This window comes from Macaca fascicularis, chromosome 1 (assembly GCF_037993035.2).
Source record: "Macaca fascicularis isolate 582-1 chromosome 1, T2T-MFA8v1.1".
NCBI classification, from domain to species: Eukaryota; Metazoa; Chordata; class Mammalia; order Primates; family Cercopithecidae; genus Macaca; species Macaca fascicularis.
The window spans coordinates 180091778-180114720 of record NC_088375.1 but is presented as its reverse complement, the minus strand read 5'-3'; the positions used below and the strand labels follow the sequence as shown (position 1 = coordinate 180114720).

At 51.2% G+C, this 22943-nt stretch overlaps 1 protein-coding gene and 1 long non-coding RNA gene across 17 annotated transcripts in view; one reads left to right on the top strand and one right to left on the bottom strand.

Moving 5' to 3' along the window:
• The window catches only part of ACOT11 (acyl-CoA thioesterase 11), a 101658-nt gene that overhangs the window by 16556 nt on the left and 62159 nt on the right, over window positions 1-22943 (top strand). The window lies entirely within an intron of this gene.
• LOC102116185 (uncharacterized) lies at window positions 9068-14511 on the bottom strand. 2 transcript variants are annotated; one of them, XR_010578314.2, is made up of 3 exons: window positions 13794-13905; window positions 12265-12490; window positions 9068-9611 (listed from the first exon to the last, which is right to left on the bottom strand). It is a non-coding gene; the product is annotated as an uncharacterized lncRNA (long non-coding RNA). The 2 variants fall into 2 exon arrangements; XR_012419845.1 differs by lacking the exon at window positions 9068-9611 and having other exon boundaries at window positions 10342-12490; window positions 13794-14511.

Here is a 22943-nt window from a genome sequence, read left to right as displayed (position 1 = left end):
TGCCATGCCTGCATTAACTCATTATTCCTTATAACAACTCTGTGAAGTAGATAATTGTGTCTGTGTTAAAGATGAAACTGAGACAGACAGGTTAAGTAAGTTGCCTGAGGTCGCACAGCTAGTAAGTAGCATTGCTGGGATTAAATTGAGACTGTCTGGAGAACAGGGAACTGTGAGAGAATGATGAGGGGGCCAGCGGGGAGCTCTCTGAGCAGACGACAGCTGAGCAGAAACCTAGCAGCTGAGAAGGCAGCCTCGGGACGATCTGGGGGAAGAGCATTCCAGGCAAGGGGAACAGCATCCATTTGCAAGCTCCAAGGTTGGGGCGAGCTTGGTGCATCTGATCAACTGAATAGGGGCCCAGCAGCCCCTGCTGCTGACTCCTCACTCCACTTGGAGTGGAGGAAGCAAAGGGAACAGTTGGAAGAGGCTGAGGGGAGGCTTCCAGGACCTGCAGGCTGGGGGTCCAGGCCTCGTAGGCTAAGTTTGGGCTTTTGAGCGCTGTGAGTCATGTTGTCCTACCTACCTGACTGTGAGAGCCATGAGGGCTCTCTGGTCCCCAGGCTTAGTGCCAAGGTATGCAGTCCCTGCGTGCTGGGCTCAGCGACCCAGGGAAACACATCATCGTGGTTCCTCTTCTCTGTATGGCCAGCACCTTGAAGGTCTCAGCTGCCTCCCCATTCACCCTGACTCCTCACAACAGGGAGGTGGGTGGAAGGCTCAGCCCCCATGAGAGACGAGGCACAGAGAAGTGAGGTGATGTGCCTGGGCTCACACACCTGGCGAGAGACCCAGAGCTCTCATCTGCTAGACTGGGTCCCCCTTTCCAGCCCTTGTCTTGGCTAGGGGGCATCTGGAACTTCTGTGCACCCAGAATGTGGCCTCACTGTTACATGTGGACCCACCCCATCCCAGCCTCCTCTGCCCACCCTCGCACACTGACAGTGTAGATTGAGGGCCCCAGGCTGAGCTGACCCCACCCCACACACCTCAGCGTCGAGGGAGGCTGCCCACTGCCCCTCACCTGTGCCTGGGCTGGAGCGGGGCCAAGCTGGCATCCCGGGAGCCTTTGGAGAGCTGCTCATCACTCAGCCTGACGATGAAAAGGGTGCTGCCTTAGAGGCACTAACTCACCTCATCTCTGTGGGCATCAGTTTCCTAATATGAACCAGTTCTCTTCCTGCAGATCATGCCAAATTGTTGGCAGGATTAGAGATGTTGGAAAAATGGAGAACTCGGCACATAATTGGCCATGGTGAATATTTTTTCTTTCTTCCTTTCTTTCTTTCTTTTTTTTCCATCTCATGTGAACCTCAGTTTTCTCAGTGGTTCAATGGCAGGGTCAGTTGGTCAGATGAGATGGTGAAAGCAAACTTTTCTGTTGCGGACCTACTAAGTGTTGGGCATATTTAAACTTCCCAACAGCTTTGCAAGGCTTCTGGTATTTATCTGGCTTTACAGGTTAGAAAACCAAGGCTCTGGTATTAAGCTACTGTGATCTAATTAGAGAATTCAAAGCCTTGTCTGACCCCACGCCCCAGCTGGGCAGGGGCCCTGGGTGCTGAAGCTCCTCTCCTTGTCCTGGGCTGACCTGGCTGAGCCAAGGAACTGACACCTCTGCCTTATGCCTGCTCTGTCTCGTGGCTCCAGGGACAGATGGTGCTGCTGGTTGGGTCCTCTGCCAGCTCCCTGGCTGCAGGCCTGTGTGCTCCTGCCATTCCCAGGGGCAGCCTTGCAGGTTGGAGGTGACATTGGGGCAGTGACGGACTGGGGCAGACCACAGTCTGACACTTTGGGGACACAGGGATGAGCCAGACTAGACCTGTCCTTAGATGCCCTCAGGTTGATGGAGAGACAGAGGGAGATACAAACCTACTATGGCAGCACAGCACGGCCAGGATGTGACAGAGGGAAGCACCAAGATAGCCCCTCACCAGCTCAGTGGTCAGGGTGGGCTCCCTGGAGGAGATTATGGGTTAGGTCAGCCCTAAAAGCTTTTCTGGGTTTGGAAGAATGATCCAGGCAGAGGCACCTGTATGTGAGAGATGTGCCAGGTCCACAGAGAAATGAGGGAGTTAAGGGCACCCTCCTTGACCCCCTTGGCCATGTAATATGTATATCCTGCCTAGTGCTTCTTCAGTAGTAATAATTTGTCCTCAGCAAATGATGCATTAACCAATTATTATCAGTGGACATGAATTATTAAGCATCTGTTTTTGTTTTCCCAAGACGAGGTCTCGCTGTGTTGTGCAGGCTGGAGTGCAGTAGTGTGATCATAGCTCACTGCAGCCTTGAATTCCTGGGCTCAGGTGATCTTCCTGCTGTAGCTTCCCCTCTCAGCCTCCCAAGTAACTGGTACACCTGACCTAGCAACCAAAAGAACAATGTGTCAACTATGCTTGTCTACTTTTTCTCTTTTTTTTTTTGAGACAGAGTTTCGCTCTGTTGCCCAGGCTGGAGTGCAATGGCCCGATCTTGGCTCACTGCAACCTCTGCCTCCTGGGTTCAAGCAATTCTCCTTCCTCAGCCTCCTGAGTAGATGAGATTACAGGTGCCTGCCACCATGCCTGGCTAATTGTTTGTATTTTTAGTAGAGACGGGGTTTCACCATGTTGGCCAGGCTGGTCTCGAACTCCTGACCTCAGGCAATCTGCCCACCTTGGCCTCCCAAAGCACTGGGATTACAGGTGCGAGCTGTGCCCGGCTGCTTGGCTAATTTTTAAAAAATGTATTCCAGAATGGGGTTTCACCATGTTGCCCAGGCTGGTCTTGAATTCCTGGCTTCAAGTGATCCTTCTGCCTTGACCTCTGAGTGCTGGGATTATAGGTGTGAGCCACTGCACCCAGTTTAAGCAACTTTTGGAGAGGCAGCCCAGTGAGTAGAAATGGCTTTGGTATTGAGAAAAGCAAAATCTCAGCTCTATCGCTCACTGGCAGAGTGCCATTAGACGAGTCTTTTAGAACCCAAGCCTCAGTTCCCTTTTCTGTGCAGGAGGAATAATTGTCCCTCACAGGGTTTTGGTGAGGATGAATGGTGTTATGGATACAAAGCAATTTTATATAATGTATAGAAAGGCCTGAAACCTAGTAGGTGCTTAGTAAGGACGCACCAGGATTCCAGAGACACATGAGACACGGCCGCTGTCTTCAAGGAGTTTCTTATTACTATATGTGTGTATTCTTTTACAGCCTAGAAAGGTCTATGGGCCAGACTCAGTGGCTCATGACTGTAGTCCCAGCACTTTGGGAGGCAGAGGCAGGAGGATCCCTTGAGCCCAGGAGTTCCAGACCATCCTGGGCAACACAGGCCTCGTCTTACTAAAAATACAATTTAAAAAATTAGGCTTGGTGTGGTGGCTCATGCCTGTAATCCCAGCACTTCGGGAGTCTGAGAGGGAGTGGATCACTTAAGGTTATTAGTTCGAGACCAGCCTGGCCAACATGGTGAAACCCCATCTCCACTAAAAATATAAAAATTAGCTGGGTGTGGAGGCTTGTGCCTGTAATCCCAGCTACTCGGGAGGCTGAGGCAGGAGAATCGCTTGAACCCAGGAGGCAGAAGTTGCAGTGAGCTGAGATTGTGTCACTGCACTCCAGCCTGAGCAACAGAGTGAGACTCCGTCTCAAAAAAAAACCAAAAAAACAAAACAAAAACAAACTTAGCCAGGCGTGGTGGTGTGTGCCTGTAGTCTCAGCTACTCAAGGGGCTGAGGTGGGAGGATTGCTTGAACCTGGGAGGTAGAGGCTGCAGTGAGCCATGAAGGTGCCACTGCCCTCCAACCTGGGTGACAGAGCAAGACCCTGTCTCCAAAAGAAAAAGAACAACAACAACAACAACAACAAAAACAAAAAGGAAGAAAGCTGTATGCAACGTTACCTCATCTGCTATTCAGAAGCCTGGTAGGTCGGAGCTTGGCTAACAGCACCTGGGCTGTGGCCTAGGGAGGATCACATTCAAGTTGCTTGCTGCGGGTGGGGAATCTCAGGTCTCTCCACTCCTTGGCATTGTCTTATTTACGACCTCTAGAATAGGCTGTGATCTGCCCTGGGGTGTAGCCCTGCCCAAGTGTGGCCCTGTTCCAGGCCTGGACTCGGTGAGAGGTCGGAAGGGGAGTGGCCTTGGGACTTCCTTTAAGCAGCCTCTGGTTTCCAGCACCACACCTGGGCTGAGCTGAAGCAGGTGGGTTTGAGTTTTCTTTTGATCTCTTAGGGAGGGTATGGAGAAACCCAATTCATCTTTTTCTTCTCCAGGGATACAGCCCCATGAGTGGTGGGAGGGATGAGTGGGAGGTCTGAAGCCGGAAGACTCTGGCTGGTTCTTGACTGGCTCTCTTCCCAAGCCTCAGCTTCCTCATTCATAGCATAGAGATGTGGGGGTGATAATGGTCCCTCCAACTGGAGCCTCTTCGTGCCGGGTAGCTTAATGCCATGGCAGGTATTTACAGAGACGGGGTGTTAAGAGATCAGATGTACATGTGCCTATAGGCTTTGAGAGCAGGGCGAACATGGGAGAGGAAGGGACCCAAGCATTAAATGACTTTGGGGCCAAGGGAGGGGCCCCCTCTGAAGAGAGTCCGAGGGGAAAAGCACAGCCTTGCATCTCAGCACCGTCTTCCCCCATACCACCCCAGGCCCTCCTTGGCCTTTGAGTTTACTTGGTCCCCACCCTCCCTTTGCATTTGAAGACTGAATTAGAGCTTCCAGGCAGCAAAGTGAGGATAAGGTGTGTCTGTGCAGACTGGTTCTCAGCTGGGCAAACAGGAAGGCAGGCCTTCTGGATGGGGAGTGGTGGCAGTGATACTCTTTACCCGGCGGATCCCACTGCCTGGATGGGATCCACAGGTCAGAAACCACTTCTGCAGTGAGCTCTTTTCCTATAGGCTCATGTCGCGTAGAAGGTAGGAGTGCGGGGAGGCAACTGATACAAGGTGTCCAAAGTCCCAGGCTGTGTATCAGAAGTTCCAGTTGTTGGGTGACCTGATCTCCCTCCAGCTGATGTCCCTTCTGCCGCACTCCTGCCAGGCTCTGGAGTCAGAAGGATCCAGGTCCAGTTTCCCCTTTGCCTTTTACTGGCCAGGAGTGCGTGGGTGGCCCATTCCTTGTTCCCTGTCCATTTCCTTTCTCTCATCTGTAAAATAAGGAATGAGGATTCCTGCTTCAGAGTGAGAATTAAAGGCCCCCAAGTACGAGACCTGGCATACAGTAGGTACATGATAAATAGCAGTCATAGATTTCTGAAAAGGGATCTTTGAGCTTCTGCGAAGGCAATTCTTAGACGGCCCCTGTCCTGTAGAAAGCTCTCTGTCTCAGTAGAATCCCTCCTACTGTATCTGTCCCAGGACCAGATGAACCAACCAGCTCTAGTATCTTGCAGCCTCTAGGCAAACAAAGCCCCTTCCAGCTGCTACCTTGTTTCTTTGCTCCCTGTTCCCACACACATTTTGGAAAGAGTTTTCTCTGTTCCCACTGTATTACCTCTCATTCTTTCCCTAATTCACTCTAACTGGACTCCTTTCTTCCCCCTCCCTCCTTCCTTCCTGTCAAAAATCAGTGATAGCTTGTTTCCCCATCTGCCTTGACTCAGAGCTCATGCCTCAGCAGGGCCCCCTTCCCTCTGGAGAGCCAGACTCTTCTGGGGTCCTCCCACCTCACTGACTGCTTCCTCGCAGTCTCCTTTGCAGGTTCCTCCTCCCCACCTGACTTCTAAATAGCCGAGTGTAAGGGCAGGCATGGTGGCTCACACCTGTAATCCCAGCACTTTGGGAGGCCGAGGCGGGCAGATCACTTGAGGTCAGGAGTTTGAGACCAGCCTGACCAACATGGTGATACCCCATCTCTACTAAAAATTCAAAAATTAGCTGGGCATATTGGCACGTGCCTATAATCCCAGCTGCTTGGGTGGCTGAGGCACGAGAATCACTTGAACCTGGGAGGTGGAGATTGCAGTGAGCCGAGATTGTGCCATTGCATTCCAGCCTGGGCGGCAGAGCAAGATTGTCTCAAAAAAAAAAAAAAAAAAAAAAGCTAAGTGTGAATGTCTCTGTCAACCCATCTTCTTGGATGATATCTGTTCTAGTTACAGTGGCTGTGTAACAAACTACCCTGAACCTTAGTAGCTTAAAGCAACAACTGTTTTATTACATCTTGTGATTCTGTGGGTCAGGAATTCTGGCAGGGCTGGGCTGGCTGGTTCTTCTGCTCTATGTGGCATTGATGGAGGCTGCTTGGTGGCACTTAGTGGTGGATGGGCTGAACTGGGGGCTCCATGATGCCTTCACTGGCACCTCAGAGGGGAGGGCTGAAAGGTTGGGCTTAGCTGGGACTGTCATTTGGAGCACCCACGTGTGGCCTCTTCAATATGATAGTCTTGGGATAGTTAGATTTTCTACCTGGCAGCTGGCTCCACCAGAGCAAGAGTTCTAAGAGGCCTGGGGGGAAGCTGCAAGGTGTGTCATGATCTAGTCTCAGAGTCACTGTTGAAATGTCACTAAAAATGACTCAGATTCAAGAGGAGGAAGTTAGATTCTACCTTTCAACGGGAGGAGTAGCAAAAATTGGCAACCTTCTTTCATTTACTACAAGGTCTCAAAACCTTGTGGATCTTTTTTTTTTTTTTTTTGAGACAGAGTCTCGCTCTGTTGCGCAGGCTGGAGTGCAGTGGCACGATCTCGGCTCACTGCAACCTCCACCTCCCAGGTTCACACCATTCTCCTGCCTCAGCCTCCCGAGTAACTGGGACTACAGGTGCCCACCACCACGCCCGGCTAATTTTTTGTATTTTTGGTAGAGATGGGGTTTCATCGTGTTAGCCAGGATGGTCTCGATCTCCTGACCTCATGATCCACCCGCCTCGGCCTCCCAAAGTGCTGGGATAACAGGCGTGAGCCACCACACCCGGCCCCAATCCTGTGGATCTTAAATACCCATATATGTTAGTGTCTCCAGGTGTAGCCTCTTCTCCAGTGAGCTCCAGGCCTGAGTTCCTTGACTTCTCTCTTTAAATGTTCAATAGGATCTCACAGATTCTTGTCCCCTACTTATTTCTACACTGATCTCTCCCAACTCAGTAACCAGTACCACCATCTGCCAGTCACTCATTCTAAGCTTGGATCCTCCTTTCTTATTTATTTATTTTTACTTTTTTCCTATTTATTTATTTTTTGTGATGGAGTCTCACTCTGTCTCCCAGGCTGGAGTGCAATGGCGCGATCTAGGCTCACTGCAACCTCTGCCTCTCAGGTTCAAGTGATTCTCCTGCCTCAGCCTCTGGAGGAGCTGGGATTACAGGCACCCACCACCACACCCAGATAATTTTTGTGTTTTTAGTAGAGATAGGGTTTCACCATGTTGGCCAGGGTGGTCTTGGACTCTGAACATCAGGTGATCCGCCCGCCTCAGCCTCCCAAAGTGCTGGGATTATAGGCGTGAGCCACTGTGCCTGGCCTTTTTTTCCTAATTTTTATCCTGCCTACCGCCTCCCATCATCTCCACCACCAAGTCCCCTAACCCCTCGCAATCCCTCCCTCTACACTGCCCGCAGCTGTAGCTGCTGCTTCCCTCAACCACCCACTCCAACCGGCACCACCCCGTCCCTTCTCACACACGTGGAGTCCTTCAGCAAGTCCTGTTGCCTCTACCTCCCAAATACATCCTGGCTCCACCTCTTTGCCCAGCCAGCCCTCTCCCCTGACTGCGGTGGCCTGCTGAGGAGTCTGCCTGCTGCTTCTCTCCATCCTAAAGTTCACCTGCACACAACAGCAGAGTGATCTTACAATGCAGGCCAGACCACCACCCTCCCCTACAGCCTCCAGTTCTTCCCCTCACACTTGGAATAAAATCCAAGCTCCACTGGGACCTACAAGACCTTAAGGGATAGGCGCCCTGTCTGCTCTCTGCATTTCTTAGGTGCTTCTCTCCCAACACCTCCTCGTTCTTCCTCTGACAGCGGGTCCCCGCGCTTCCTTGGGGTTTTTGCACTCTCTGTTCTTTTGCCCGCAACCCTGCACACAGTCTTGTGAAATTGCTCCTTCTCGTCATTCCTTCGGATCCTAGCCAGGAAGCCTCCTTGATTACACAGCCTAAAGAAGCTCCTCCCCGTCCACCACCTTCTCTCTGTCACATCCCATTTTTTCTTTCTCATAGGACTTTTCACTCTTCTTGTTCCTCTTTTGTTTATTGTCTGTTCATGTGAGAAGACACTATGTCTGTTTAAGGTGTTCCCAGCACCTTTTCTTTCTTTTTTTTTTTTTTTGAGACAGAGTTTTGCTCCTGTTGCCCAGGCTGGAGTGCAATGGCGTGACCTCGGCTCACTGCAACCTCCACCTCCCAGGTTCAAGCAATTCTCTTGCCTCAGCTTCCCAAGTAGCTGGGACTACAGGTGCGCACCATCATGCCTGGCTGATTTTGTATCATTAGTAGAGATGGGGTTTCTTTATATTGGTCAGAATGGTCTCCAACTCCCGACCTCAAGTGATCCACCCACCTCAGCCTCTGAAAGTGCTGGGATTACAGGCATGAGCCACTGTGTCTGGCAGTGGGAGTTTTTAAAAAGATCTATGTTGATTCCCAGCTAGAATCAGCCCCTTCCAAACCTTGTCCACCCCTTTGAGGTCTTGGTTTTACACTTTACTAGGCCTCTTTCTGTCCTCTAATCCAGCCAGCCTTCGGATTTGCAGCCAGAGGCCTGACACCCAGGCCACACGCAGCCTGGCCCACTCACTGTCCGTCTGACAGCCTGGTTGTCATCCTAAGCCACTCCTTGTTCCCTCTGTTTTCCCTTTCACAGGACTGGGCCTCATGCTGCCTGCCAAATGCCAGTCTTGGGCTGTCTCCTCCCTGCGACTGAGTCATTCCTTCCCTAAATGCACCCCCTTCGCCTCCCAACCCCTCACCACAGGGTGAAGCCTTCAGCAGCCACAGGGTGCCCATTTGGTTACAGCAGGAATTGTCATTGTTAAGTGTGTGGACAGATGAAATAATAAGGCTGTTTTCCCATAAACAACTATTAAACTGGAGCCACCCCAGCATGCGTACAACTTAAAAAGTGATAGCAACAGAAAAGCCTAAATGCAGGTTGATAGAATGAGTCTTTTTCATTTTCATCTGCTTGGTTTTAAGTTTATATTTTATAACCTTTCAAGTGGTCATCTAGGATCAGGTGCATCTTCAGGTAAGCCATTTGATCACATGTTGAATGGAGCAGGCACATGTGGTACATAGTTGGAGACAGCTCCCAGGTTCCATTGAACACGTTTTTACTGAGCACTTATAATGTTCTGGGTCTATGCAAATGCAAATATGTCCATTCCTAACCCAACGGTCTGCTCCTGTGTGCCCAGCATGCCTTGTTCTCAGTGAACCCGAGCTGCTTTCTAGTGATCATTGCCTTCTATCCCAAGAATCCATTTCCCTCATGAGGTGTCTTGAGCCTCTCGGGGGTCTGCGAAATGCAAAGGCTTCCCAGCAGTCGTGGAGTCTGGTTAGACCATATGTGGGCGTCTGTGGGAGTCTTCGTGGAGTGCCACAGACTCTGTCCTATTCAACATCTTGATTGTCGGTTGAAATGAACCGCGAACCAGTGAATTCTGTCTTGGTAGAGAGGATGTGTTCACCTGCAGTGCCAGGAGGGAAAGCAGATGCCATTGTCATAGCCCAGGGCTGAAAGGCTCCATCTGACCCTCACTGCTCTGCAAAGGCCATCTGGCCAGTCACAGCACTTACCCTTGGGACCTGTTTAGGCCCTTCCTCACTGGAATAGTTTCCTGGGTCTTTCTACAACACCTTGCTCTTTTTATTTTTTGAGATGGAGTCTCGCTCTGTCACCCAGGCTGGACTGCAGTGGAGTGATCTCAGATCACTACAACCTCCACCTCCTGGGTTCAAGCGATTCTCCTGCCTCAGCCTCCCAAAGTGCTGGGTGGGAGTACAGGCGTGAGCCACCATGCCCGGCCTTTTTTTTTTGAGACAGTCTCACCCTGTTGCCCATGTTGGAGTACAGTGGCATAATCTTGGCTCACTGCAACCTCTACTTCCCAGGTTCAAGCGACTCTCCCGCCTCAGCCTACCGAGTAGCTGGGATTACAGGCACCCGCCACTACACCCAGCTAATTTTTTTGTATTTTTAGTAGTGACAGGGTTTCACCATGTTGGCCAGGCTGGTCTCGAACTCCTGGCCTCAAGTTATCTGCCTGCCTCGGCCTCCCAAAGTGCTTGGGTTACAGGCCTGCCTTGGCTTTTTCACAACATGAAGGGTTGTAGTTTTGGGCATTTCCTATGAGTCAGATCCTGTTCTAAGCACTCTACATGTATAACCTCATTGAATCTCAACTATGATATTCTCTCTCTCTCTCTCTCTCTCTATTTATTTATTTTTTTAAGAGACAGGGTCTCACTCTGTCACTCAGGCTGGATAACTATGATATTCTTATTCCCATTTTACAAATGTGGACATTGAGGTTCATAGTGGCTCAAGTAAAATGGCTTAGGGTTATCTGGCCAGACAGTCTGAAGCCCTTGGGCCTTGCTGCCCTCTTTGCCAGCCCCCATGCCATCCTGTTTTTTTCTTTCTTCTCTCTTTCTCTTCACCCTTCTGATTGTTTCAATAAACCTTTTTGTAGGCTCAAATTCCTCTGAGACAGTGTAGGAAAATATGGGGATGGGAGTAGAATTGGGACAGGTCTGATAGGGCTACTTTGCAGCCAGAGAGCTTGAGGCTGAAGGCGGCATCTGGAGTGTGGATGGTGCCCCGTAGAGAGTTGCTGGCACACCTGCTGAGCGCAGCTGCTTCTGCCAGAGACTAGGCTGTGCTCAGCTCTGGACCTCCTAATGCCCAGATTTGGCAGCTTGGGGCTTAGAAGCAGCCCCACTGGTCAGTGTTTCTCTGCTAAACCTTGTTCTGAGACCTGCTCTGCAACGCCTGCAGTGTAAGGGCTTGCATTCAGTGAGGAGAATCGCAGCTCCTCTCCCACCACTCTGCTCTGCCCAGGAATGTTTTCTTGAACACTTCTGGGAAAATGAAAATGTTGTTGTGTTGTGCAAGGGGAAGCTGGGTAAGGTGGGAAGGAAGAGAGCCAGAGGATGGCAGGCCTGGGCAGGCAGGAGGGCCCTGGGAACCAGGGGGAGTGAGGGGGGTGCTGAGTGGGGAGGTGCTGCTGGAGGGGCTGGGAGAGGGGGCCCCACTTTCTGGGGAGCAAGAGGACATCATCCCCCAGCAGGAGGGGCCCGCAAGACCCTGGAACAGCCGCTGGGGCCTTGAAGGGGCCCACTGGGCTGCTGGTTTCTTGGGGCAGGAAGTCCTGGCTGCAGCCAGAATTTGGCCAGGGAAGCGCAGCTCAGGCAGGAGGAATGTGCACAGTGGGAGAGGTCTGGAGCCTCTCCTCCCTTCCTGCTCACCTCTCTTTTACCAGCTTTGTTCCCTGCCAGCCTCTAGTTTTCTCTCACTCTGACCTCTGCATTGTTCCTTCCCTCCTGTCTTTGCCGCTTTTCCTTTCTCTCTCTCTGACTCTGGTTTCTTCTCCCTTCCCTCTGCTCTCTCTCATTCTCTCTCTCTTGCTCTCTTGAAGGGGAACTGTGATGCCTGTAGCTGCTGTGCCCAGCTCCAGGGTAAATGGAGTTGCTTGCAAGATGGCGGGGCCCGGGTCCATTGCCTGGCCACCTGTTGCCATGGTGACCCAGAGGCAGCACAGGCAGCAGCCTTGGCTGTCTGGCAGGGAGGGTAGGAAAGGGGTCTGAGGAGGGGAGAGGCCAGATCTGTCTTCACAACCCCAGAACGGCTCACCCCACTGTCAGGGCCTGTGGCATGGGGGTGACTGCCTGTGAACGTGGGTTCTGTACTGGGTGCTGTCAAAGCAGCTCCCCTGAGGGGGGTCACACGGGAATGTGGGGTCATTCATACTTGGGATCAGACTGCCTGTGTTCTAATCGCTTCTGGTCACTTTCTGGGGTCTGCTGGAGGTAGGGGGTGGGAGGTGGCAAATAACCCCAACGGAGGAAGCCACAGGGAGGCAGCTAGTGAGTGGGACAGAGGGAAGAACCGGCAGATTTACTCTTCAGCAGAAGGGTCTCCCTTGGAAGGGAGTGAGCCCTCTGCTTCTGGGAGCAAACAAGCTCATGCTGGACAGCCACCAGAGGTAGTGTGGCGGCTGAGATTCCTGCACTTGAGAGGGGCCCATCTAGCTGAACGTGAGGTTTCCTCCCACTCTGAGAGCTGAGGATTTATAAAGCACAGTTTTCAGCTCCTTCAGAGTTTGCAATTTCCTCACTGACCGTGGCCCAGTGGGACAGTGTTCTGGAAAGTGCCTTGACCCTGGACCATGCTGGAAAAGGGTGCTGGCACCATCACGGCCTCCTGCAGAGGACATGAGGGTACACGGGGTGGGGAGCTTCTTGGAAGTCCTGGCTCCAGGTGTGGGTCTTGGCCTGGCATGTCTGGGTAAGGAAGGGCCGGTGGCTGTCACAGATGCCCGGGACGCAGCAGCAACTGTCAAACTGCCTGCCAAATGAGAGAGAGACAGTTGTACAAAGTGGTCAAGAAGCCTTAGCTTTTGCGGTAAGCAGACTTGGGTTGATGTCCCAGCTCTGCCCTTTCCTGGCTGTGTGATTTTGTGTGTGTATATGTGCAAGTTAACTTCTGAGATTTTGTTTCCCCATCTGTAAAATGGGAATAATAACAACATTCAGGTATTAAGGCTGTGTGATGATTAAAAGAGATAATGCATAAAAATATTCAATACAGGGTAGGCACAGTGGCTCACACCTGTAATCCCAGCACTTTGGGAGGCCAAGGCAGGAGGATCACTTGAGGCTAGGAGTTCGAGATCACCCTGGCCAACATGGTGAAACCCCATCTCTACTAAAAATACAAAGAGTATCCGGGCATGGTGGCACACACCTGTAATCCCAGCTACTTGGGAGGCTAAGGCAGGAGAATAGCTTGAACCCTGGAGGTGGAGGTTGCAGTGAGCCCAGATGGAGCCACTGCATTCCAGCCTGGGTGACAGAGTGAAACTGTCTCCAAAAAGAAAAAAAAAAACAGTGGCTGGGCGTGGTGGCTCACACGTGTAATCCCAGCACTGTGGGAGGCCAAGGCGGGTGGATTATCTGAGGTCAGGAGTTCGAGACCAGCCTGATGAACATGGTGAAAACCCGTCTCTACTAAATACAAAAAAATTAGCCGGGCGTGCTGGCGCGTGCCTGTAATCCCAGCTACTCGGGAGGCTGCAGCAGGAAAATCGCTTGAACCCAGGAGGCGGAGGTTGTGGTGAGCCAAGATTGTGCCATTGCACTCCAGCCTGCGCAACAAGAAACTCCATCTCAAAAAAAAAAAAAAAAAAGTTCAGTACAGTGCTTGGCTATATTAATTAAATATACAAGGGAGAATGATTGTTCTCAATCTTACCTGTACACCCACAACTTTCAGTTTTATAAACTGAGGAAGCTGAGTCCGGAGAGGTTGAAACACTTGCTCCTGTTAGGTTGTTAGTTCTGGGCATGCTGCAGGGCAGCGCCCAAACAATATGGAGGAGCTAAACCCAGGGCCACCCAGCCTGACCCCTGTCCTGCAGGTTCCTGTCCATCTGCACACAGGGTCAGACTCTGCTCACACTCTGCAGCCCTGCTGCCCCTTGGCACAGCAGATCTCCTAGGGAACTTCTTGTTCAGTGGCTGTCTCCCCATCTAGACCTTGGCTCTGTGAGGGCGGGGCTCGGGCTTGCCCACACTCCCCGCTCCCTGCAGGCCTGACAGTCTCTCAATACGTGCTGGCATAAAAGGAAGGCAGGACCATGGCAACTTACAAAGCTGTTCACGTTCCCTCCTCTGCACCTCACGATGGTCTGCAAAGTACTTGGGATTCCCATTTTACAGATGAGGAAACTGGTCGGGGGGGGGGGGCGTTGCTCACTTGCTGAATGAATGAATACAGAGAGGGGAAGCAAGTTGCCCAGAGACCTCCCCACCATCCCCACCCACCTCCCCGTACTGAGGGTGGGGCTGGGATTCAAATGCAGTCTACCTGTCTCAAGAACCCACTGTCCCCCCGCAACCCCTCTTCCCACATTTCCGTTTCCCAAAGTGAGAACAAACGCTGCCAGAGTCTGGTTGTTTAGGAAAGACAAGTCCCCATCCAGCCCAGCTGCTGCGTGCTCTCCAGCCTCCTTGACACCGCTCCCTCACGTGTGCACAGAACTGCACAGTTAGCCAGGTGCCTTTAGGTTCTCTCCTTTCATCCGCATGCAGCTCTTGCATGGAGCTGGGTGGGAGTGCTTGTCCTTCTTTAACCAAGGAGGAAACAGCTTCTCAATAACTTGCCCAAAGTATGCCTAATTAAGCCCTTTCACTTAAGACCTTAGAGAGCTCCCTGGGCCTCAGTTTCTCCACCCATACAACCAAGCAGGTGTAATCAGTCTGCAAAGCCCTACTCACCTCATAGTGCCGAGGAAAGGGCTGCGCTCAAGCTCTGGCTGGGGACCTTAGGCAGGACTTGAGATGTCTCCGAGCGCGGGTTCCCTGTGTACCTCACCAGTGATAGCACCTCACCAGTGATAGCACCTCACATATTTGCTCATGGGTCAAATGAGATGTGAATGGGAAAGCCTTCAGGAAATGCCCTCCCTACTCCCCCAGGCCCCTGGTGGTCACCTCTGGGACAGGGGTAGTTCTCAAGATGACCTGCAGAGGGTAGGTGTCAGGTTTCAGACAAGGTTATTTTTACCCTTGGGGGTGGAGGGAGGCAGGTGACATTTGGACTCACAGTTCTAGAATGGGGTGAGGGGGCAGGGATGGGAGCAGGGCCTCTAGTGGATAACCTTGTCTGACCTCAAGGTCCATATTCTCCTTGCCAGCATGGGATGACACTAGTGAGAACTGGGAACGCACTGAAAAAAATCTCATGCGTTTGGTCCACAGCGACTAGGCTCTGTCCCCTCTGGGCCCTGGAGATACCAGAAGTAGAAAGAGAGGGTTTCTGCATTGTAGATCTTCTGGTCTGGTGTCAAATTCTCCCACAATTAATTGAACCTTGTCACAATGGAGAGCACTGTAGAAACCAGGTACACAGGTGCCCGGGGTGCTGAGGGATAAGGAGCATTACAGAGATGGCAGAGCAGGACAAGTGTTCCAGGCAGAGGGAGTGGCACAGGCAAAGGCCCAGTGCTGGGAGATGGCAAGCTGCACTTGAGGACCTGAAAGAAAGCCAGTATAGCTGGGTCACACCGTGGTGCTATATAGGACCACGAGGTTCATGTCTGCTGTGTGTGCAGTAATGGAACAATGCACCAAAACAGCAGGAACTGTAGCAGAGAAAGTTTCATAATCAAAAGGCAGCCAAACAAGGAGGTGGGAGAGAACCTCAAATCCACCTTTCTGGGGAGTTTCTTGGACTAGGGTATTTAAAGGAATTTGGAGGAGCTGGGGGTTGCTTATTGGCCGGGGAGTGAGGGGTGGAGTCATGAGACAGGGAAAGGAAGAAACTGCATTCTTGTGTTGAGTTGCTTCTTTGGACGGAGTCTTTAGACTGGCTGGTGACAGTGGACCCATTGAAATGCAGGATTTGGGGCTGGGTGCAGTGGCTCACGCCTATAATCCCAGCACTTTGGGAAGCTGAGGTGGGCAGATGGCTTGAGCTCAGGAGCTCCAGACCAGCCTGGGCAACAAAAAATTAGCTGGACATGGTAGCACGTGCCTGCAGTCCCAGCAACTCTGGAGGCTGAGGTGGGAGGATCACCTGAGCCTGGGAGGTGGAGGCTGCAGTGAACTGAGGTCACACCACTGCACTCCAGCCTAGGTGACAGAGCAAGACCTCAAAACAAAACAAAACAAAACAAAACAAAAACAAAGAAAAAAAAACAAGGCAGGATTTTGTAAATATCTCAAAATAGAAACTTTGAGTTTTTTTTAATGTTAGAGATGTTATCTGTAAAAGTTAGGACCTTGTGGCAGGGGCTATGTGACTTTTAAGCAATAAGCAGCTATAAGAAAGTGGGCTATAGGGTAAGCTGGTTAATGCTTAGCTATGCTTTACTTACAGCTTACATTCTTGTTAAAAACTTAGCAATTCAGCTTGATTAATTTTGTGAGGATGGCTTCAGTGTGAGCGAGACTGGAGGTGTGGGCAGGGGTGGTCCATGAAGGGCCTCAGAGACCTTGTTAAGGAGTTCTTCCTGTAAGCCAAACCCTTTTAGGATTGGAAAGAATCTTAGAGACTCTCTGGTTAAATACCCTATTTGACAGATGAGGAAACTAAGGCCTAGATATCTAATAATAAAACTCACCTTTTTACAATCACTTACCATGTGTCAGAGACCAGGCTATACACTCTGCTTTCTGCTTTCACCATATTTTGCCCTTAAAATATAACTGGCATTTAACATCTTATTTAATTTAAATTACCAGACTGACTTGATATGTGCCAAAAATATTTTCTCTTAATAATTAAAAAATTAATTAATTGAAGTAAAATTCACATAATGTAAACGTAACCATTTTAAAGTGGCCAGTTCTGTGGTATTCAGCACATTCATGGTGTTGTACAGCCACCACCTCTGTCTAGCTCTGAAAATTTCCATCACACCAAAGCCCTGCAATCCCTTACTCATTAGGTAGTTCATTTCCCTCTGCCCCCAGCCCCTGGCCACCACCAGTCAACTTTTTGTTTCTGTGGATTTATCCAATAATATGGATACACAGAATATATGACTTTTTGTGTCTGGTGTGTTTCACTTAGTATATGTTTTTGAAATTCATCTATGTTTTATCATATATCAGTACTTCATTTATTTTTATGTCTGAATAACCATTCATTAAAGATACATATATAGATATACACAAATACCACAATTTGCTCATATATTCATTTATTAATGGATATTTGGGCTGTTTCCAACTTTTGCTTGCTGTGGATAGTGCTGCTGTGAACATGTGTGTGCATGTATTTGTACTTGTTTTAGTTATTTTGGGTATATAACTAGCAGTGGAATTGCTGGGTCATGTGGTATTTCTATGTTTCACTTTTTGAAGAACTGCTAAACTGTTTTTCATGGCACCTCAACCATTTTACATTCCCACCAGTAATGTACAAGGGTCCCGTGAATTTCCTGGCAGCAGGCCCAGGCCAGAGACCTCACGTGACTGTGAGGCTGGAGCAAAGCCGCCTGGGTACTGCCCCACGCAGCTCTGGTCCTGTTCCTCTTTCCAAGTTTTTCAGTAGCAAACAGCCCTGTGTACTGGTTTTTCTCCCATTCTACATGTCCTTGGTTCCTTGGGATCCCTCTCGGGGCTGCATGAGCCAGGCACCAGGGGTCATGATGCTTCAGCCTATCCAGGCTGTGCAGGGAGAGCTCTCTCCTTCCTTTGACACTTAGAAGTCCTGTGTCAACAGTACCAGTTCTATGAGTGGGGCTGTCACATATGGAGACTCCTTTCTGACCCCCATACCAAGGAAGATGCCAAGGTGACAAGGGGAACAAACACACTGGCCTGGCAGTGCTGGAACAAACACACTGGCCTTAAGAATCGGGCTCAGCCTTAGCCTGGTGACCCTAAACAGCAATGGCAGGGTCTGGGTCAGCAAGACATAGCTGTCTCCATGCAATGTTGGAATGAGTGTCTCCAGTCTCTTATTGCTGATGGGAATCTTGTGAAAGGACCTGCATCTCCTGGACAAACCGAGATACCCGTGGCAGTGCAGGCCCCACCGCCTGAAAAGCCATCACACTACTTGACTGACCACGTCAGCACGATGGATAAACCTCAAGCCTTTTAGGTTAACTCCTGTCTGCCACAGATTCTTGGGAAAAGATATCATCTTTCTAAATCCAGATTCACAGGCAGATGACAGTCCATGACCTGAATAACCTCTTAGTGAAGATTTTCAGATTCTCACCAGGAATTCAGATTTAGGTGGAGAAAGTTTTTTTTTTTTTTTTTTTAAATTTTATTTATTTATTTTTTATTATGACCTCTATCCAGGCCTTCTTTCCTTGGATGCAAAATCAGTGTGGTAGAAAGGAGAATGAACAACAAGCATATTGTGGTACTAGTGAAAGAAGCACCTACCATTTGGAAGCCCAAAGGGGAGTGTTTATTTTTTTAATTTTTATTTTCACTTGTAAAAATAAAATATTTAATTTATGATCTTGAAAAAAAAAAAACCAAAAAAACAAAAACAAGAATTGCTGGGGTAATACATATGAGAACTGCTAGCATAGGACCTGAGACTTAGTAGGTGTTCAATAACTGTTCACCAAGTGAATACATATAGGAGGAGCTTCATAAAAATGTTGGTTCAATTCTCTACCTTTCCAGCTCCCAAATCTTGAAGAATGTTAAGTGTGAACACACTCAGTAGCTAAAGGAAAATTAAGATTTTCCCTTTTTTTTGAAAAATCTATTTTTTTAAAAAAATAGAATGAAGATATGATCTAATATTATATGACAATCAGAAGCCTGTGAAACAGCCCCCTGATATCCTTCCTCTTACCCCTGGGGCTAGCTTTGAGGACATATGCTCCCTCTTTTACCCATAAGTTTGCTGCCCACCACTACTACCCTTTTTTGCCTTGTCTGCTGGGAACCTCAAGGCCAATGTAGCTCTCTTTGGCAGCATCTGGATTCATAACAATCCTCTTCTCTCTTATTTGGTTCCTTAACTTTATTTGTTTGCATTTTGGTTCCTAGTGCACGTGCATCCTGTGTGTGTCCCGGGTGTGTGTGTAAGCTGCTTCAGAGCCTTTTTTGGGACGAAGGTAGAGAATAGGCCAAAAGAGGAGATTTGGAATGTTGACACATACTCCTGCCTTGCTGGTGGGGAAAGCGCCAGGAGGCTGCCCTTCGGTTTCTCTGAGAGGCTGGGGGAGGGGGAGGGGGCTGGGGCCACCTTTGTGGGGACAGAGCATGGAATTTAGTCAGCTCCCTCACACTGCTCAGAGTGACCTGGTTCAGACAATGGGGCCTTTCATGGGGCCTGGCCCACAGCTCCGGGGTGGGTGCAAGGCCCCTTCTCCCTGCCCGCCCCTGGGGCCCGCCCTCTAGTACCTTGTGAGAGGCAGGGGCGGGAGAGTGGGAGGAACAGGGGCTTTGCAGTTTTGCACCCTGGGTTTGAAGCCCTGCTCCATAATCACCGGCTTTTTGAATTCTCACAGAACCTCTCAAACAAGCTCGTAATTTTGCCCTGCACAGGGTTGCTGTGAGGCTCTGGTGAGCTCATGGGTAGAAAGCACTGTGGCAACAGTCTACTTTGAACTATGTTTGGGTCCCTCCCAGCTGTGTGTCTGTAGGAAGCACAGACTCAGCTTTGTAATGCTAATTGTAAGCACTCAATACATGTTAACCACAGGGTATATGTGTGCTAGGAGCTTCATATACTTGGTGTTGTTTAATTTCCTCTCTATGATGATTCTTGGAAGTGAGTATAATAATCCAATTTTTACAGACAGGAAACCGAGGCCCATAGAGGTGGAGCAGCTTGCTCAAGGTTATCCAAGTTAGTTGTGGAACTGGACTTGAACCCAAGCTAGGCTGATGCCCAAGGCCTGTGCATAGCCTGTGTCATGGTGGGTTACTCCAGAGGTCACCCAGGCCTGCTCCTCCCCTTCAGGGCAGGTAGGTCTCCTTTGCACCAGGCCTGTTGCTCCAGATGGAGCCTGCAGTCACTGTGATCGCAGCCGGCTTATCACTGTAGTCCATGCCTTCTCCAGGAGTCTTCCATGGTTTCTGGGGACCTCTTGGCCTGGCCCCCAAGCCCCTCTCCCTCTGTCTCTGCCCATCCGGGTATGTGGAGCATTTTCCCACCTGCTCTCATTTGCCCCAGTGTTCACATCACCTGAACCCTTTACCCTGACATTCCCATCACCTGAACCACAGCCGTTCTGTTTCTCCTTTTTGCTGTTCCTATGGCCTCTCTGCACCTCAGACTTTCCTCCCACTGCGAGTCTCAGCTCTCAGGCCATTAGTCTTTTCCTTTCTGTCTTCCATGGGCATTTATTTAGCTCTGACTCTGTGCCAGGCCTGTGTCCCTGTCCTGTGGAAGCATCTGTCTGATGGGGGTGGCAACTATGAGGACAGTGACTACCCAGCTTGGTCAGTGCCGTGATGGAGATGGTGAGGCTGCAGGGGCATTGTAACTCTCCCTGGGGAAGAGAGACGCAGCATGAGGAAGGGCTCACTTAGCAGACGGGGAAGATAAAGGGATTCTAGGTGGAAGCGGCACCTTCGTGGTGGGGGAAGACAGCGGGAGTGAGAGTGGTGCTCTCAGGAAATGCATATGGTCTGGAGCTGAGAGAGTGGCTGCTAGGGTGAGTGGCAGGAGCTACAGTGGCTGGTTCTTGATCCTGAGAGCAGTGGGGAGACATCAAAGAGTCTTGAGCAGGGGAAGTACCTGGTGAGGCTTGCTCTTTAGAAAGGTCTGTGTGCGCCTAAGGGGCAGAGCAAAGTCCCATGGGGTGGAGTTATGAGGACCAGGTCTCCCCGAAAGGCAGGACGTAGTAAGCAGTAGTTGTTGAGTTGGATTTGCTTTTTGGAAGGATCCCTCTGGTGCTGTGTGGAGGCTGGAAGGAGTTAGACCAGAGGCCTGTTTAAGGTCGAATTATTGGGACTTGGATACTGGGCAGAGGGAGGATACCAAGGTGAAGCCTTGGGCCTGTTTCCAGCCCCAGTAGCCTGCGGGCCTGTTGTCAACTTGCCTAGAAGGAGCCATGACCCAGGGGGGCTTATCTTGGCCCCCCCACAGCTGGGTGGCCCTGGGCCAGCTTTTCCCTCTGTGCCTTAGTCCCCCAGGCTGTGAAGGGATTGGGTGAGGGGGTCTCTCCTGCCCTGACCCCGCAGGTCTGTGACATGACTCTGGCTCAGGAGGAGGGACACAGAGCCCATGGTGTGGCAAGCTGGGGCCTAGTCTAGCATGATCAACTCTGGCCAGGTCTGCCAGGGCCTGGGGCCAGCACTTGGCACAGCTGCTGTCTGAGAGGGTGTGTCTCCGACCTCTGGGTGCCCTCCTACCCTTGCAGTAGTTCAGCCCCCGCCACCCTGGCAGCTCTCTTGGCTCAGCCTGCCTGTCCTCCCAGGCCATGACTCCATGCAGGGCCTCTGCTCTCCCTGTGACTGGCCCTGGGAGGAGTGGCCCAGCTCTGGAGCCCCATTGGCCAAACCTTGCCCGGGCTGCACACATCCCTGCCTCCCAGGCTGGCTGCCTGCCCACCTTGGGACTAAGAGGCCTGGCCTGGCCTGCCCTAATGTGGGCAGACTGCCTTGGAGCCCAAGGAAGGAGTGGAGTCTGAAAGGCTATGCCTGGGGCCACCTGCTGCCCTGTCTCTGCCGCCTGTGCTCCAGCCCAGGGCTTCTGCACCCCTCTCTTTGAGGGGAGTGGTGGGGACAACAACTGCGAGGCTTGTCTCTCAGTGTGCTTCAGGGGCCCTGCTCAGAGGCGCACACAGTATTTCCATTCTGACAGGGTTCTAGAGCTTCCTCACTGGGAATCTCAGCTGGGTGTGCAAATTCCAGGCTGAGTTAGGTCCCAGACTCCTGGAACCAGGGGTACCTTAGGGACTAGCAATTCTCTGTCCTACCTGGTGAGTGACAGATGTAGCTTGGGAAGGGAGAGACCCTGCTCAGAATCACACAGCACCCGAGGGACACAGCTAGAATTTGAACTCAAGTCCGTCTCTGGTTGTCCCTCCACAAACCTTTGACAATGTCCTCCTGTGTGCCAGGCCCCTCTAGGCCCAATTTGTCGTTGTATTCTCCATGTTTGGCCCAGGGCCCCGTACGGAGGAAGTGTTTGGTGAATGAATAAGTGAATGAATGAACCAGTGAGCAGGGCACAGATCTTGGCTCCTATGGCATAGGGTCCAACAGAAAGGTAAGGACTCCTGATTCACAGAACAGGAAACAGGAGCGCATGGGAGGAGGGGTCGACCAAGTGAGAAGCAGAGAGAGGACCAGAGCTCAGGCATCATGACTGCTGGTCCAGGGCTGTGTCCATGTTCCCTTGTTGGTGAAATGGGTCAGTAGTTCTCATTCTCATCCTTGTGAGGACTCAGAAAGGTGGACGTGCCCAGGCTGGTAAAGCGGGGACATTGTGTGTGGGCGTCCCTGTGTGTGTGTCCAGACTGCCCAAAACCCCAGGCAGTCTACCCTAGGCGGTCTGCCCCAGGTGGTCTGCCCCAGGCAGTCTGCCCCTTTTGGTCTGCCCAGGTGCCCTCTGCAAGTGGGCATTGTCTCCCCATTTCCTCAGCTCTCTCTAGGGCTTCTTTCTGGAATTTCTTCCCAGTACCCCTGACTGTGGGAGGGGTTTGGGAAGAGTGTGGGCAAATGGAGTCTTGCCTACCTCCTCCCTCTACCCGCTCCCACACCCGGAAAGCCAGCCACCCGTATCCATGCAGTCCCCCAGTGCACCACCAAGCAGGAAGTGCCTTGGCAGTGGTTACCATGGCGACGGGTCCTGCTGCTTGAACCACATCAGCCTTCCAGCTACCTGTGAGAGCCTGTAAGCCAGGCAGCCTGGCACCCTGTAGGCCTCCACCCAGGCTGAGAGCTCCTGGGATGGCTGCCCTCCTGTCTCCCCTTGGTGCCCAGCCTCCTGCCCAGGGGCTCTTGGGAATAAACAGTGTTTCTGGGAACCCATAAGCCGTTCTGGGTCAGGCAGGCCTGGTTCAAATCCTGGTTCTACCACGTAGGGGTCAGTGACCTTGAACAAGCTACCTCGGTGCATTTGGAATTGATTGAATTAGCTACGGGAGGCTCATCGGTGGGAATTGTCTATGGAGTATAGACCAGGTGCAAGAGCTGCCACGGCCATCATCCTGCAGCCGTGGCAGGCTCGCCATTGGGCCATGGTGCTCTTTGCCAGTACAGTCAAGCCCAGGCCCTGGACTCCTCATCTCAGCCCCAGGAGGTCCTGCAAGCAGTGTAGTATTGGGGGTAGGAGTTCAGACTGCAGCAGACCTCTGGGGTCA